Source organism: Neodiprion lecontei, chromosome 6 (genome assembly GCF_021901455.1).
Source record: "Neodiprion lecontei isolate iyNeoLeco1 chromosome 6, iyNeoLeco1.1, whole genome shotgun sequence".
Classification (NCBI taxonomy): domain Eukaryota; kingdom Metazoa; phylum Arthropoda; class Insecta; order Hymenoptera; family Diprionidae; genus Neodiprion; species Neodiprion lecontei.
In genome coordinates, this window is record NC_060265.1 from 23416980 (window position 1) to 23431627 (window position 14648).

The 14648-nt window shown below is 39.5% G+C and overlaps 1 long non-coding RNA gene across 1 annotated transcript; it reads left to right on the top strand.

The window, feature by feature from the left end:
• The first annotated feature begins 527 nt into the window (after positions 1-527).
• LOC124295016 lies at positions 528-1202 on the top strand. Its single transcript, XR_006904917.1, has 3 exons — positions 528-648; positions 894-975; positions 1155-1202. It is a non-coding gene; the product is annotated as an uncharacterized LOC124295016 (long non-coding RNA).
• The last annotated feature ends 13446 nt before the right edge of the window (positions 1203-14648 follow it).

Below are 14648 nucleotides of genomic sequence, written 5' to 3' on the forward strand. Positions count from 1 at the left end.
ATGAATTTATTGCATAAAGGTAGCAGGCATAAAACAATGAAAATTATTTCTCACTTTATTATTTAGGCAATCGATAAAATTTTCCAAGGCTTAGCGTAATATGTAACATACTACAATTCCGTTTGTTTAACACTGGTCGTGAGTATATGGATTTTGAATATGAAATATTTAAATCATATGGGTGGTCTTTGATCTGATTACAGAAATAAGCTGCAGCGAGATCGATTGAGGTTCTAGCTAAAGTTTGAATCGTTTGACCTTAGCAATGAATGTGGGAAACAAAATACAATAACCGAACAGGTCGTAACGTTATGGAAGATCGCAAAGCAGGTACACGTTTTATTTCATCCTTGATTATCCTTTTACACTATTTTCACTCTGGAAAATTGATCTTTTATTCGCAATTTATTGCTGTTTAGTTTTTTGATTATATTTTATAAAAACTATGGTGCATTTCCAATGCTACGTGTATTGATTTAAACGATAAAATAATAATGAAATGTTATATCTTACCCCATTACAGGAACAAACTACACTGCAGCACCATTAACCGCATTTAGCAATGAAGTAAATAAAGTAACCCGATTAATCGATCTCTGAGAACAAAGTGAAAACTAAACCATCCACTACAGTGAAGAAAATTGGAAGGTACGTAATTGATATGATTATTGTTTATAATGTCGCTTTTGATTGTAAATGATTTTAGCTGCTCGTTGATTTTGTGCATTTACTCACTACTTGTGCTCATTTCATTAGCTTTCTTTTATTCATTCCTACATGTCATTTATTAATAGCAGCAGCCACCACTGAGATAATATGGAAAAAAAAACCGTCACGCGAAATCTAGTCCAAGTATATTGTGTGAGTAATCTTCTGTTATTTTCTTATTGCAGTGTAAATACGGCGTTACCTCACCACTCAACCTGAGATGCTACAAGAACTACTGCATGTAAAGTGTGGAGCAACCTGGAGAAGGTAAGAATACCTATCTTAATTATTGTTTGATAATTCAAGGTGGCACATTGAGAGACGAATTTTTGTCTTTGTGTAACATTCAGTGAATAAATATGGACGTAGATAACAGTAATAATTAATTTGAGTACTGAAAATCCAGTTTGCCAAACTAATTCGAGTTAATTTTTTTATTTTTCCAGAGTGAAGCAGAGACATCCGAGTAACTTCTCCATTACTCGGCAACCCCGGTGAGTTAGCATGCGTTTAGGTTACGGGTGTTTTCCTTGGTCCCCTTTGTAACGTAGCATGGCGATTTAAACGGTTTAAGTGGGTTTATCTGAGGTTCTAATATATTCCAACTATTGTTTAATCATATTCACATGATTATTGAATCAATGCAATTTCAACGTTCGATATAGTGTAACGTAATCAAATTCCATAGGAATTTCTGATCCATCTTACAAATAGTTCATATACCGATAGTCCACCAGCAACCATTAAAGTAATACAAACTATAGGGATAGGGTTGGCGGGAATGTAAGCTTGCCACTAATTTGATTGAAACCTGCGTCTAAAATACGTTATTGTCATTTTTTGAACGTAACTCTTTTAAGTACAATAGCATTGCAGCTAGAAGACAGGGGTCAAAAACATTTTACTTCCTAGAGGTAATCAACGAAAAAAGTAGGTCACAGTGAACACAGCGCAAATGAGAAAGAATGATGTGTGTTGCAAAGAATGGAGAATCGCGTAGATCGAATATGGGTAATCGGGTAGGTAGGTGATCGTCTCGGGATCCGTCACGATATTTATGTACGTATCTGTGTCTTTCTTTTTAACATTTTTTTTTTGGGTGGTTCCTTCTGTCATTATCAATTATTATTCAACTCAATTGATCTCTGTGATCGTCTGAATGGGCAAAACTCGAAGGTTCGCGTCAAAGAGGACCGCCGGCCGCCAGGACACGCAGTAATGCATGCCCTTCCAATCTCCCTCCCGGTATTGATTCACATGATGTGAGTCGAGCGATCGTAACTTTTGTGCATCCATTTCGCCAGTATGTGCAAAAAAGTGACGTAATTTTTTTCAAGTAGGGAAATCTTCAAGTCTGGTCGCGTCTTTTGAGCGTCAACTTGATACTTTTTGATCCTGAGAGAAAGCGTGGCATTTGTAGGCCGGCGCTCAAAGCGCGTAGATGAAAATCGTGGAGTGTATATTAATAGTGAAGAATCTTGTGTATATAGAAGTATTTGCTTTACTAATCGTATTGTTTTGTATTCTAGGGCAGTTAAGCGATTTTTTTAAAAGTAGATTGACAATGAGATATATAGAGGGTTTACTAAAAATGCTTACTTCAATAATTCTTCGAAAAAAATTCATGTTGATTCAAAAAAGGAACGCTCTCAATAGACAGCAATAATCGCGTTAAAGTCCTATACTGCAAATGTGTTGGACAAGCACAGATTTTGTTAGTGTACCGTTTGTTGTTTGTTCCGTCTTCATGCCAATCCTATACAGGGTGTCCCTAAATTGCCTCCCACGGACTAGCCAGCATGATACCTCGTTAAAATCCAACCGAGAATTTCTTTTCCAGAAGCTCGTCCGACGCATAGTTTTTGAATTATAAGCGATGGCGCTAGGCCAATCAGAGTGCACCATTTCATCTAGATTTGCCGCCACGGAAATTGCTGTTTTGTTCGTCTGGGTGAATTATTATTATTCGTTTACGAATTAAATATCGGCACCTCCCCTCTCTCGCTGCTGTATCCCTTATTCTTGAGGATGCGCTTCTGTTTACACACACAAGTGTGCGCCCATGGATGTGCGGCCGGCAGCGTGTGCCGCGGCAACAATACCGAGGTCAGTGCCCGAAAAGGGGTACAGCAGCGAGAGAGGGGAGGTGCCGATATTTAATTCGTAAACAAATAATAATAATTCACCTAGACGAACAAAACAGCAATTTCCGTGGCGGCAAATCTAGATGAAATGGTGCACTCTGATTGGCCTAGCGCTATCGCTTATAATTCAAAAACTATGCGTCGGACGAGCTTCCGGAAAAGAAATTCTCGGTTGGATTTTAACGAGGTATCATGCTGGCTAGTCCGTGGGAGGCAATTTAGGGACACCCTGTATATTGTCTCATCTGTTTCACACTACAGTGGAACTTCACTATGGTAAATATGCTCTGTATTATCCACTGCTTTTGTGTAAGCACGGTAAAACGTGGGTCGGTAACCGACTTGCATTTACTGTTGGAAAAACCTATTTCATGTCGGAGAGTGCTACCAAATTCTTAGGAAAGCGAGTAAGCGCGATTGCAGGAGCTGAAATGCGAAGCGCAAACAAAAAATTGTCCACAAACACGACATCGACAGCTTTTCTCGCACTCTGAAGCTTCGACACGGTAAGCCGAGTCTCCGTTGTTCGAGTCAGATAATTTAAATATCGTTCTCGCGACAACGGTAGTTCTATAACAGTTCTCGCAGTTCCCAGCATCTCGTACCATGTCGTTCCGGTCGGTCGGAACCAGGATCCAAGCTTTATCGACGCGACCTGCGACGGTATTCTATCATAATGGAGTACAATACGCTTTAACTCTTTCCTATTTTGTTGTAGCATAATGTTTGTCGACTTTTTGGCTTTACTACATCATTATTGATTTGTGGTATGTGTTATGTAAAAGTAAAAGTTGAAAGTTTTCTGACATTTCACTGGATACTCGGTGCGCAGAGCTCTATTACCAACAGACGGTAACATCGAAAATCTGTGTCGGCGCTGTTATAAGTCAATACAATTTGATCGTGTTGCTCTTTACAATTTGCTGGCAGTTTGTTATCAACTTGAAAAAAAAATCCTTTTTTAAAAATATGCAGCATACTTTACACCTCCGTAATTAGTGTGTTCAAATGTTATGATGTTCAAGATCGAGGGCGAAATGCAGAAGCGAAGAACTGTTTCATGCTATGTTACATATATTTCGTTTGCTTCTCGTTTCTTATTTGCCTGCTCTTAAATGATTTGCAAATTGCATGGAATTAGCACCTACTTACCTATAAATTTTCTGCTCTGTACTGTTTTCTGTAGAGTAACTTGACGATTTCTGCTGTTAACGTATCGTTTTTGTAATTTCTTGCTGAATGTTTATTCATTTTCATCTTGCATAAATTATCAGAACATATTTTCGAACGCGTATTAGTATATGGATACGTGCTCTTCCTTGTGCATTTCGGTGGTATACACGCACCTGACTTTATTCTTTGTTTATAATTTATTCCTGCGACGGGCTTACTTCTAGTAATTATTTACGTGCCGCCTTCTACGTTCACCAAATATCATCGTGTTGATGTTTTAACCCTCTGTGTTTACCTCCGAATGAACCGGAAGTGTTTTATTACGGGATTATTCCATTTTATGTTAAATCGCGCTGAAGTTGAGACCAGCTTACCAGTGTCGAAAAATAAAGAAGAAAAATTTTTAGTCAAGTGTCTGTGACGGTTCATATTATATACCTTGCTCGCGAATATAAGCTATAGATCGTGAGGGTGGCAGATTACCATAAACAAAACTCGGGGTACAAATGGAATTCATGGAAAATACTTTGTTTTGCTCATTACAATGATTCTTATCACAATCTTGGCTGCTGATAAAATGAATTTCCAATTATGAATTCAACGTCGTTCAGAAATATTAACGCGATGTTAATGAATTATCGCAGATAAATCAAAAATTTGATTGCTACGATCGTTTCTTCAAGTTTTTAAATAGATGTAAGAATCGACAAAGATCGAATCTCACAAATATATTGATAATGGATAAGTAATTTTTCGTATTACACTGGAAAGCATTTTTTGTTGTGGTTTTCGTTTGATGTTGGTAGAATAATAAATTGATCTTACGGCCCTTTTCATCTGAAAAATTTCGCAGGCCAATCAAGCAGATTTAACGTTCCTATAGTCAGAAAATTTAGTATCATCGGCGATAATTCCACCAAATAGTAGCTCTTACAAAATTGTCTTGCAATTTTAACAACATTCAAACTCTTATTGAAACGATACAGATATTTTTCAGAACTGTCTATAGTAACTATACGAGAATAAGAAATTTTTTCTCTAATTGCTGAAAAAAATTGGTTTCGTTCAATCGAAAGGCGTTAAAAAAAGCAACTTGGAAAATAAAAGAAAACGTTGTAGATATTCAGAAAACACGAATAATCAAAAAAAAAATATCATCCTGAAATAAACACCCTGTGCACCCGGATTGAATTCTCACCCGGTAGATATGCGTCCCTGGGCATATATTGTTATACGAAGTCCCCGAGTACATAAGTGTACCCACATCGAGCACATAAGGGTTGATAGTGCTCACGCGTACAAGGCACCCTTATGTACAGGGCGTGGCCACGGCCGGCCAATCGGATCGTAGGAAACCCCCGAAAGCCCAAATCGAACGAAATAAAAATTTTAGCGGCTGTGTCAAACGCCACGACGTAAGGGGATCAGCAGGGTTGATCTGGGCTTACCTACATTTTTCTTACTTTACCGTGGCTCTCCGATCTGCCTATCCCTCTTCCCTCTTCCCTCTTTCCTCTTTCCTCCTCCCTCCTCCCTCCTTCCTCTACACGCATACCGCTCTTCCAATACTCTCTATCTGCACACTCTGTCTTTCGATTCTTTTTACCACGGAAATTTTACCTTATCTCTCACTGTCAATGCATTTACCACTCAGGGAACGGCGCTCGGTCTCGTTCACATCACCCAACGACGCTCGTGTTATTCTTCGAGTCAACGTGCGATGCGAACCTTTTTTTTGCTTCAAAAAAAAAAAAAAAAAAAAAAAAAAAGACGTTAATGTACCTACAACCAACGGTCGATATTTTATTCTGTGCACTTGCACCGATGTCGTGTGATTATAACTTGTTAATTCAACTCCGTTCTATAACGAGACTGCTGAAACTAATTATTATCTCTGTAGAAAAATTTTTCCTTCTATCAGCCAATATACAAATTCGTAACGAAAGTGGGATAAAATACTTATAAATTTCTCGTCACAGGTAAAGGATAGCGATTTCACAGATAGAGCAGGAAAATAGTTCAACCCCTGTCCGAGAAGATGGAAAAGAAACAAGCTAAATATAAAATTAGTCGCGTACATGCTGCAGGCTTAATTCTAATCGAATTAACGCTGATTTTTAAATTAATTATTCAACCAATTTTCTCGGAGCAATGCGAAATGAGGAGGGCGTGTATTTAATAGCTTTAGTGTTACCTCGGAGGCATGCTGCCATTAAGAATCCCACAAGACCACCCCTATCCTTCTTCCTCGCCCTCCTCGCGAACTCCTCACCCTCTGCATCCCCGCCCTTGCCAACTCGCACACTTTATACACATTGACTGGTTCGTACCTACCTACGTAGGCGAACGGATGGGCGAATAACTGCACACTCCCCGAAGGTTTGTACGGCACATGGGCATCCCGGTGTGTACTAAAATCATTAGACACACGTGTGTCGCACATCGCGCAGAATCCTGACTTGCTTAGAATGCTTAGATACCGTAGCCCGGAAATCAATATGAAAACAAACTGTTACGAGATGTTCTTCGAGGTTCGTTCTCACAAGTTGCGTGTGTATTTCTTTATAAAATGTTGTTCGCTACGATGATTCTCACCTCTTTTACGACGATTCGTCGGTGTTGAACGGAAAAAGACTTCCGAAACCTGTAATTTGTGCAATGCTTTTAGGTATTGATACTCTTACCGCATCGTGTACACCTTGAAGAAAAAGATTGTTTCGTATCTTGAATCTATTGAAGAATTAGTTCAATTTAATTAAATATTTATTTAACTACTCATCTTATCTATGTGTAGGTTATACATTACAACGAACAGATTTTATTCTGGAATCATTCAGTGTGTGCAGAAATTGAAAATGATTTGTTTCAAATGTCGTGCTGTTCTCTCTTTGCGCGTGCCAGTAAAGATACTCGAAAATTCTAAACTTTACAAATTTTGCACACAAGTCGAGTGCTGGAAACTGACGATTTGGATGCATGAAATGAATAGCGCTGCACCCTTAATCTTGCAGGAAAATGAATTTAACTCGCGTCGTCAAGAAACGCCACGTTTACCTCTGTAAAACACCTGCACCTTATACACGTGTATTATACTACAATGTGTATGTGTATATAATATAGGTGGAAACACTTTGAGAGCTATTTCGCATATACGTACGTGATCTTTATGCATCTATTTTTCTAAATTACATTGCCCTCTTTTGCCGCGTACTTTCCTCGGTGTATGTACGCATGTATACAAGGTGCAGTGTATATAGATATGTATATACTGAATATAAAAGGTTGTTCAAAGGAAGAACGTTTTCTCTTGCGACGCTTAAAATTCATAAGACGTTCTGTTTACTTACTAAAGATACCCCTGCCTCTTTGCCGTCTCCCTTTTTCTCATGTTTAACGCGTGCTTTATCGCTAAAAAGAAAATTATTATTAGCCGCACTATTATTTTCTACCACGCGCTTAGATATTTCCACGATGCTTACGAAAGAAAAAAAATTTAATACGGTACATAAGTATGAAAATGGAAGCAAGTGCATTCAGTTCAGTGAAATGTTTACTTTTGACATCAAGAATTATGTCACAATGGGCAAATTTTAAGGTTGACTTATAATCCACCGAAACGTTGTGTCGACGGAGGCAATAAATAGAAAAAATATTCTAGTCCTATCTATGAACAAATTTGATACCGCAGTGGAAAAGATTTGATGGTGATTACGAAATTAATCCGTTTCCGACGTATCTTCTCAGTTCTTTTTCCTACGAGTTTTTGGTCGTATTTTTGGAGTTCCCGATGTGTCCATTAGTTCAATATTGGGCGAGGAGGTTACAAATTAATTCCGAGACCATAAGCTTTTCGCTGCAAATTTCGTAACAAAACCGAGGCTACATATTTTTAATTTTTGCCAAAATTCTGAACGAGTTTGAAAAATTATAGAAGTATGTTTTGACCACCACCGATTTAATTCTGCAGATCCAAGTATATTTTCATGAATAATATCAAATCAACATCGACATTTCGTACGTGTAAGTGCCTATATCCTACTCAATTAAATTTTTTCGTATTGTCAGACTAATTACTTAATTCATTTTATCATAAACATGGAAAAAATATCGATTATCTCTCGATAGGATACATTAAAAATAAATTATCTTTTCTCTTCAAAAAGGTAAAAATTATCGTTAATAAAATCAGACGGTAACTGGTTTTAATTCCGTTTAACGAAGCATGCCGCGATTATGCAGTAGTGTATAATAGATTACCAAAAATAGAAATTCAATCAGAATCTCCGAGCTTTTCTTTTCACCAAAAGTCTAATGTGATAAAAGTCGGATTGAACAAAACGACCGTTTGTATCGAGATATTCTTACAAACTTGTACAGTAACAAATGTAGGTGTCGTAATTGTCATGCCGAAATGAAGTTATCTTGCGGAGGCCTTCGGGGCATGGTGAGAGGTGGGGCGAGGACGAAGGCATTATTCCTGGAGAACGTGTGCATCTCGGTGGGTGGATAGGTACATCGGAGGCGAATACCTGCAGGTTGAGTTACGTGTGTATATATATATGTGTATATATATGAGTATTTCGCTGGTTGAGAAGACATCAGCCAGGGTAGTAGAAGGGCGCGCGGTTGGTAGCAGCCATCTTGCCACAAACTTGGCTAGACCAATGAGCGAGGAGCCGTGGTCACCGCCGTCTTCTCTCTCATCCTATAATACACGCGCGCAACCCTTTAATTGTAATCAATTTACTCCCACGAGCTTTACTCGTGCTCGCTGTATAGGCATATATGTATGAATATACGTATATATGATTGTTGTGTGAGCCGCGGTGCGAATATAGTGAAATAATTAGCGTGAAAGATGAATTGCCAAAAGTTAGAGAGCTATTGTTAATGGCGTTGTTACTCTCCCTTACACCCTATACGTCTACTTACACGCGCGCATACGTATATATTTATATAAAATCGACAACTTATATATATATATGCACAGGTACATAACCGACTCGCCGACAAACGTTCAACTTGCTCAAATATCTGACTCGTATGATAATTATGGTACTTTCCTATAGTAACGATTAATCGCATTAGATTCTCATATCTTCGGTTGTATTAGATATAACTCAGGTCACGATCGTCTATCACAATTACCCAATGCGTTCTCCACTCTTCTCTACTTTTCTATCAGTTCTTTTTTTCTTTTTTGTTCTATTCACTTAAGGACAAGTGTTTGCTTGCATCAAATTACATAACGGGCTATTATGCGTTAACAATGTGTAACGTAGTTACACATTTGCCTAGTTTTGCATATGCTGTGCAGGGTCGCGTGTTCCGTAAACCAGTTTCGGTGGCATTCTAAAGGTCTTTTGCTGCACCCGCGCCCACCGCATGACTAACCCGTTGGAAAAGTTGCAGCGAGGGTCAAGAAGCTCTGACCTCTGCACGAGCGGCTTTCTCAAAATGTCAAACGGGTCACTGATCAGTGATACCGGAAACGTCACCGGTTTCGCGTGTTTATTATATACGTAGGCGCAGTTTTCTTGCTTCGTATACATCCTTCTTCCTGAGGGATGAATTGCGGGAATCCGGAATTATCGATCGATATTCGGGCTCTCCTGTTTTTCTCGGCGGGTAATCTGGAAAAGGATCATTTACATCGAATTAAACACTTGACTTGACGATATGCGATGGGAATTCAGAAATTTATACAGATTCATTGTGTTCGTTTAACGAATAGATTCCTCATTGAGCATAAGGATTTTCGGGATTTTTGTTACTGAGGGGGAGAACATTTAATTACGTAAGCTTTCTACAAAAACAAAAAAAGATACAGTAATGCTTGCAATCGTTTTCCAAAAGCTCATAGCTACGAATTATAGGTCTATAGGAAGTGTTCGTAACCTTTACATTAATTCGCGTTTATTCTGCAGAGGGATGAAGATGATTATCATACTGTATGAAAACGTAAAAACACTTTGCAGCCGCACATACATGTGCGATATATTGTTGTGTGTATATATATATATATATTTTGTACCATTTTAATCGTACGGAGCGAGATTTTGCGGGAAATCAGCAGCAGCAGCTTTAGGCTGTAGTCAGCCACCGGCTCCGATGGTAACTGATCAAGTTGTTATCGAGGTTCGGTCTGGTGAGCAAAAGGGCGAACATCGTCCGCGATGAATATCGCGTCGCATGTGTACGAGACGGAGGTACGGGTTGAGATTTTTCATCCCTCCGGTTTTGTTGCGGCAGGTAGTCACCCTCGGTGCTAATTAGAGCTGAGCCACCCACGTGTCTTTCCACAGCTTGGTTATGCTAAAAATAAACGCAAAAGGACCTTTTCAGGTTTCGTTTCAACGTGCGGCTCTGTACGCGAATCCGCACGCGCGATTCGAGCTGCTTCGCAAACCTGAATACACCTACAACCCCGTGGGTATAGGTTGGGGCTGGTTCGCCGCCGCCATGTCTGCATGTATATACCATCGGGGTAGTTAATTATCGTCCAAGTGTTCTTTAAAGAGCGAATTATACACGGGCTACCTTTGCCGCCAGCCACCGAGCCTTTCAATTTTCACTTCTCCGTCACCGCAGGACGTCGCGCGTTTTTTCTTTTACGCCTCGACGGATTTTTTCTCTCCCTCTCCGCCACCGTGTTAATTCGACAGCTATTTCTTCTAAATGCATCCCTCGCCTTCATCCCGCTCTCTTTATCCTCTCAGCTAATACGGATGCAACCATTTTCTTCCGCACGTTTTTCTCCCATCATGTATTTTTCGTTATTTATATTATGTATATATATATATATATATATATATATATATATATATATATATATATATATATATATATATATTTTACACCGTGTGGGCTGTGGGTAGAAAATGAAAATTCGTATACCGTAGATTTTAAATGACGATTAAAGTGCAGATATGAGATGACAGTATTAGAAATTTTTTCCTCGTAACACAAGTAAATAATTATAGCAAGTTTTTACAACTTCCAAGTCTGCAAGAGTATCATTATATCCATAAGGCTTGGAATGAATTTTTTTTGACGTTGTTGCCCTTAAATGAAAGATCATTTGTGCAGAAAAAACTGCACGATACACGTTATTGTGTTCAAAGCTATCGTAAATTATAATTATCGACCAGTGTTTAATCATTTTATTTTGTCACGATAATCGATCAAATTCAACAACAGTTTCGTTCGAAAATTAGTTCGATGCGTTTTTTTGGCAAAACTTTGAAAAAAAGAGAACCAATTGTGCCCTTAATCTCTAACTGCTAGAAAATGTCATTGAACTTGTTACGGCTTGTAAAATAAAATCGATGAGAACGGAGGAAAACAATTTCTACAACATGTTATTCCACCAAAAAGTCAATGACGAATAAAACTTCATACCTGCGCATCAAGCTGTAATAATAATTATTCGTAGAACAAATCCTAAAACACGCGGTAAGCAAAATATTGAAGTCACGAACGAAACAAAATTATATTACGACCGTAACGAACAGAAGACGCATAATTACCACGACCATACAATAAATGAGAATCGGAACGGTTAGAAGAGATATTTGGTTCGAGGTTCGATCAACCCTCGGGACGACGCCCATGGTCGTCACCGCATTTCACCCCCTTTCACGTTGAGTCAGTGACACGGTGCGCAACGCCGTTAAGAATCATTTCCGCAGCTAAGAGACGCGAGACGTCGCGTCGCGTCGCGTCGCGTCGCGGCTACGTCAACTATGCGTTGCAAATCGTCCGGTCTTGGTCCTCTGCCGTCGAAGGGAGCGAGTCCCTTATACGCTTCCTGTTTGACTCTAGGCACCTCCATTTTCGCGCCCCCCTCGCATCCCTCGACCCCACCTCGGTCGACACTCCACACCCACAAGCTCGGCACCCTCGACGTTCCGCATCCCTTCGGTGTCCCTCGTCGGTATTTCGAAAGCAGACCCCATGGCTATGTGCCTGGCCTCGGGGGCGGCGAGAGGGCGGCAAGGGTGGGAAGGGGTGGGGGTGGGGGGGGGGTAACGGTCTACCAGCCCGAGCCCCTAAGAGGGTTTCCTCTGATATATTACCTCTGTAGCCACCCTCGCGCGCCCTAAACCATCCCTTATAGCAGCCATCTTGAAGGACTCACCCCGCCCGCCGCGCGATCGAAAATCCTGTTAGAGTTATATCGGTTTAGCGTCCATTTTGACGAAGGGTCCTAGGGTGTTCCCGGGATTTCACTATATTGCGTAGGTGTTTGTATGCACACGTATACGCGTATAGTTGATCGTGTATGTACCCACGGGAATTTACCAAACTATTTCGAGGGAGGGTGTTTCGAGTTATACACGGAACTCGGTACCGAGGATACCAAACTAGGCAACGCGGTGTGCGCCGTACAAGAATCTCGCTATGCATTGTTAGAACTCTTCGAATAGTAGGGATTTCAACCGGGAGACGGCTGTGAGCTGCCCTGTAGTCTATACTTTCAACGTTGATAGTGTATTGGTACTTTCATGACGTTCAGACTGCTGATGAAAGTCTTCGGTCGGATGAAAGTTTCATTAGCTTCGCACCAAAGTTACGTGTTCATTATTCTACGATTGAGTGTTGGAATGAAAAAAAAATATATATATATATATATATATATATTATATATATTCTAAACTCACCAACACGGCAAAGAAAATTTTCCGTTCATTCGAACATATACGTATGGTTTTATTTGATAACACAAATAGTTGTCAACATTTTCGAAATACGAAATAACATTTTTTTTCCCTATACTTTTTGATCGGTCTGTTAGGTCGAGTAAAAAGAAAAAATCCTTTTCTTGTGTTTCATAGATATATTCTTGAATGCGTATATAAATATACACATAATTCGTGAGGTGGTAAAAAATGACAGCAATATGCAACGGATAAGGATGTAATGAACTGAAACCAGCGGAGGCAAACGTCACCTTATAAATACATCTGATAATAATTAAAGCATCGCGGAAACCGTGAGATAATTAGTAATCACCGCGCTTATCCCGGATTCAGCCTCGCAGTCGCGTACCTTTAATTTTCGAAAGAAGACGAAGAAGAAGAAAGAGAAGGGAAAGACAGGGCTAGACGTTAATTATTTTCACGTACTTTATGTAACGCTCAAGGATCGTGCCGACGCTTTATGTGTAAAGTAATGTATGTAATACATACATTCATTACATACATTCTCTCGCGCGCTCAGGAATTCTCTAAAGCAAATGATTTCATGCTGAATATAGTGTACAACACACCGTGAGAAAATATGACGCTTGACACTTGATCTGGTAATTTGAACAGATTTTGCCGAGGCAGTTTCAAACAATTGTATTGCAATAATTACTACAGTTGAGAAATTACTTTTAAAACTGCACGTATGTATATGTTTGATGCCTCGATATGGTAAATAATCAAAAAAATAATCAATGTAGTAGATCGATTTATTATACGCATTTAGTATCGCAGAAACGAAAGGAAAAAATTTCTTTCCCTTATTTTCAGCAACCTGCCTACGTCGCGAATATTTTGTACATACATATAATATGAGCTCGGGGTGATAAGCAGTTTTCTATACCGTATTCGGTACACGCCTGTATCGCTTCTCGCCTGTGACACTTTTGAAGATGGTAAAAGTGACGAGAAGGAGATACACACCCCACTTCCTTTCATCCAGCCACTAGGTTTTCACCGGTTCTTTTCCGCGCCTCGCAAGTTTCACCGCCTATCGAATTTTTTTTTTTTTTCATCCCGTATACATGTACGCGGAATTTCAAAGATCACCTATTCTTATTCGATGATAGACCTTGTACACGTAGTACATTATACGAAAACCTGTCACGCTCTGTCGTATGCTAGAATCTTTCCTGCGTAGTAATAATAATAATATATCAATATAAAAATGATTTTAATTTTTCTGTACTCCGGGCGGGTTTGTATTTTCAATGGTGTTCAAATGAACGTAGACTGAATTTTTTCCCTTGTCGCTAATTTTTTCATTATTTTGTTTATTAGAATTTTGATTTTCAATTTGAAATTTATACGAAATACCCTACAACGTTTAATATTAACGAATGACGAGCAAAATGAATTCTCCCGCGGTTAACGCTCACATGGGCTTGCATGATACATTTTTTTTCAAATATTGACAGTACAGTTTCGCATTTTTCTGAACTAGACCTGGTGTACCGATCGACAGACGAGGTAAGAATCGGCGTTCGTTCTCCCTTATGCAAAACCGATCGAAGACTGCGGTATACATATTTTACGACCCCTGGTTTGAACGCAGGATTTTTAGCCACCGACGCCGAGCGCCGGCTTATAGCACTCCATTTGAATACTGTCGATTCTCAATTGTTACGAATCAAAGAAGGAAAGGAAAAAGGAGAAAGAAAAAAGAAAGTATATAATTTGGGACCGACGCCTGGCAGCTGTGTGGGACCGATATGCAAAAAAGGGTCCCGGAATTAGAATATCCTCGCGGTCTCATTTGAATTTGAATCTCGAATGCGGATTTTCGGAGGGTTAGGTGAGTATCTCAGGTAGCGGAAGGGTTACAAAAATACTTTGGCCCATTAAAATCTAGGCTACCGACACACAGCAGCTACCT